Below are 3,950 nucleotides of genomic sequence, written 5' to 3'. Positions count from 1 at the left end.
TTATGACATAGTATCTATATGACCAAGTTAAAACATGTAATCAAACATGCCAAAATCTAAAATAATGTAATCAAACATGTCAAAATCTAATATAATAAATTGTTTTATATCTAAACTTGTTATTTTCCATTTTCTTTTTTCAATTGTGAATTATAAACTAGTTTGGGGTTTAGGGTTTACAAATTTCGTACCAACATAATTTTTTTTTAATTTCAAACATATTTCACTCAATTATCCAAATCTAAAATAATAATTTTTTTTATATCTAAACTTATTATTTTTCTTTTTTTTTTTCAATTGTGAATCATAAACTAGTTTGGGGTTTAGGGTTTAGGGTTTAGAGTTTACAAATTTCGTACCAACATATTTCACTCAATTATTCGAAATAATAATTTGTTTTACGTCTAAACTTGTTATTTTCCATTTTCTTTTTTCAATTGTGGATTATAAACTAGTTTGGAGGTTTAGGGTTTACAAATTTCATACCAACATAAAAAAAAAAAAAAAAAAAAAAAAAAAAAAAAAAAAAAAAAAAAATTAATTTCAAACATATTTCACTCAATTATCCAAATCTAAAATAATAATTTGTTTTATATTTAAACTTATTATTTTCTATTTTTTTTCAATTGTGAATCATAAAATAGTTTGGGGTTTAGGGTTTAGGGTTTACAAACATATTTCACTCAATTATTCAAAATATATCAAAATTTCAAATATCTTTACATAGAATACTCAAGTTTCTCATTTACTCCTTACTCCTTTTTTCATACTCAATCAAAACCCAATTAAATACTCAAGTTTCTTATTTACTCCTTAATTACTATTTTCATACTAAATCAAAACCCAATCAAAATCCTCAATGGAACACGAAGATGAAGAAGAAGCATTTGAGGTAATGCTTAAGGTGCAACAACAACAAATTAGAAAAGGAGAAAAGAGAAGAAATGTTGAAGGTGAAGAATAACTAATAGAAAGTGAACAACTACCAAAAAACAGACTTTTTGCCGCAGCCGGGTCTCGTGGCTAAAAATGCCAAATTTGTGGCCAAAAGCCTTTTGCCGCGGGAAACCTTTTTTCATGACCGTGGCAATATTTGGTGTGGCCCGTTCTTTTTTGTCACGGCTAAAGTGACCGATGCTAAATGTTTAACTTCTTGCCACGGAAGCACTTGCAGTAAAATGTATTTTCTATTTTAATGCGGTATTATTAGTTTTATTGGGAAAAAACCTTTTGCCACACCTTGGCCGCTGCTAAAAGTGCTATTTTTTTCCCCTGAATATTTTTTTATTTTTTTTTGGTGGGTGAGGAGCATAAACCAACCAAAAGCAAATATAAGGTACTTCAAAATAATTCCAACAATAACAATGAAATCCCACATTTTTCTATTTAATCGAATATGGCTTCGCCAAGTACAAAATGTTATTTTATCAACACATAATAACTTGGTACAAAGAAAAAAAAAATGTACTATGAAACAAGAAAACTGTTTCCAGTAGCCATCTCGGTCTTTCTTGAAGTTAAAGAGCTTCTTGACGTAATCCTTAAATGCAAAGTTCAAGGCCTAGTGCAAATTACAGAAACTCTGTTAGTACGCAGCACCCAAGATATAAAATAACTTTGTTAATGTACGTTACGTAAAATCTGATAAAAAAAAAAAATGTCACCTGAGTAGGGAAGTAACGAATCACATTTGCAGTGTTTCCTCTCCACAATGACCCAAACGCTTCTTCCTTAATTGTTCTGCTGAAGCATTCCCCAACACCCTTGTATTGCGTAGGAAAAAAACAAGAGAAAATAAATAATATGTTACTAAACTTGGACAAGAGTACTAGAAAAACAAGTGCACCTATATCCAGCATATATATCTCTTTGACAAACTTAACATGATATGGTTAGAATTAGAAAATGTCTAACCAAGATTTACAAGATGGCATTCAACTAAGGATTAGAAGATTGAATTCAGCTAAAGAACTGTAGAATCTTGAATAAGTACATAGAAAGAAACATTTATTGAACCAACATGAGAAGATATAAAATACACCCAAAATCTGATCTTACTTTGTTGATGTCAATATTGACGCCAAACCTGAGAAATACAGCCAAAATCCAACTATTATATGAGATTGAATGTACCAACCTAAGAAGAGACTAAGTACCAAGATCCAATAGTAATAGGCCAAAATAATTAAGATTGAAGAATTATAAAATAAGACGGCATATGGCTGTGCTCACAACAATAAGAACCACACCTACTATATCCTTGGTAACTAGCATACTGATATGAACACTGAAACATTGTTGGCTCAATCCTCACATTTGTTATCTCATACTTTAACTGAAATTGTTTAAATATAAAATTTTAATGCACAAGTTTCTAAAATTTACCTTTAAATAATGTAGCACCCCCAAACCGATCTCTTTAGTTCTCTCTATCGTTCTCTCTGAAACCTTAACATGTTGTTTTCCTTTGATGGAATGTACTCTAAGGGTGTGTTTGTTAAATTTTAACTCGTGGAAAGGAAAGGAAATAAAATGGGTGGTCTACTATGGAATGGAATGGAAAGGAAATAATTTTAAATGGTATGTGTTTGGTAAACTGGGGAAAGGAAAGTAAAAACTGGGGAAAGGAAAGTAAAAACTGGGGAAAGGAATAATCATGTTTGTTTGCAAAAGCTATGGAAAGGAATAATTGTATTGTTGGGCCATGGGTGTATTAGTAATAAGTCCCTAGCTATCTATTTCCTTTCCTTTTCTTTCCACAAAAATTTCAGGGGTTAGCTAAGGACACAAAACCTTTTCCATTTCCATAATTTTGTTTCCATATGGAAAAGCCCATTTCCTTTCCATAGGTAAACAAACACCTTAAAAACTATAGAAAAGGTGGACCACTCTTATTTTCCTTTCCTTTCCATAGTGTTTCCATCATAACAAACACGCCCTAAAATGTTATGACGTCAGTAGAGATGTTACAAAAATAATTTAAGGCACGTAGTATATAGTATTGTGACATTTACATGATACAACTTAATTCACACTCATCAATTAAAGCAAAATGAGTACAAAATTCAGTTTGACTAGTCTATCTTCGACTAAGTAGAACTTCCGACTCTGATATCCAAATGCAACGAAATTGGATTCATTATAAAACTGACATAAAGTACTATCTTTTTAATGTAGGTAGCTTAACCTAACTTGAATAGTAGTTATGTCAAAAGTTAGCTCAAAACCAGTCCAGTGCACTGACCAATGCAGACTACTACACTTGTGTTCAACCTTCTAATAAGCCTACAAGTAGTAAACAAGACAATGAATATATTAAAGCAACTAATTACTTGACCCTTGAACATCTAAAAAAAACAAGGAAAGCAAGAAAAGATCAAACCAGTCCACATTAGTGATTAGATTTCAATTAATATGCGCAAATGACGTGGGCAATTGAGTGTGAATGGTCCACCTTTTCCAAATCCAACATGGTTTGATTTCGTTGGAAACTACATTCCAAAAACTAACTTTTTCATGTTTAACTAAAACTTTGTTGTCAATCAAACTCTATGATAATTAAGACCAAAAATAGTTCATGAATCAACCATGGTCTAGGAGAATAAATGAGTCATTTCCTTTCCATTCATGTGTCAACAGCCAAGGAACTATAGTTGATTGAAGAGGGGCAGCAAATGTAAACTCCGCCGACCTTTTCCAAGCCCAGTAGCATTCCCAATAGGTGAAAAAGACATCTACTTAAAAGTGAACTGTGTTTTGGACGTCCTTTTCTCCCATCCTTAATTATCTAAAAATCTCTAAGTGTACATTACCCTTGCTTTTTTATTAAGATGGTGTTGGGTTCCTCCCTCCTCTTATTCATAGTGCTTCCAATTGTAAGGTTGCACTCTCTCCATGAGCATTCACCTTTCCTGATCTCCCTTTTTTCCGATCCCCGCAGATAAGATTAA

General features: G+C 31.8%; 1 long non-coding RNA gene across 1 annotated transcript; it reads right to left on the bottom strand.

Moving 5' to 3' along the window:
• Nucleotides 1-1,370: 1,370 nt before the first annotated feature.
• Nucleotides 1,371-3,409, bottom strand: LOC147496625 (uncharacterized). Its single transcript, XR_015196639.1, has 3 exons — nt 2,936-3,409; nt 1,665-2,482; nt 1,371-1,561 (listed from the first exon to the last, which is right to left on the bottom strand). It is a non-coding gene; the product is annotated as an uncharacterized LOC147496625 (long non-coding RNA).
• Nucleotides 3,410-3,950: the final 541 nt, after the last annotated feature.

The sequence above is a fragment of the Coptis chinensis genome, chromosome 5 (genome assembly GCF_015680905.1).
Source record: "Coptis chinensis isolate HL-2020 chromosome 5, ASM1568090v1, whole genome shotgun sequence".
NCBI classification, from domain to species: domain Eukaryota; kingdom Viridiplantae; phylum Streptophyta; class Magnoliopsida; order Ranunculales; family Ranunculaceae; genus Coptis; species Coptis chinensis.
Note: the sequence above shows the minus strand (reverse complement) of the source record. Positions and strands in the feature narration are given on the sequence as shown.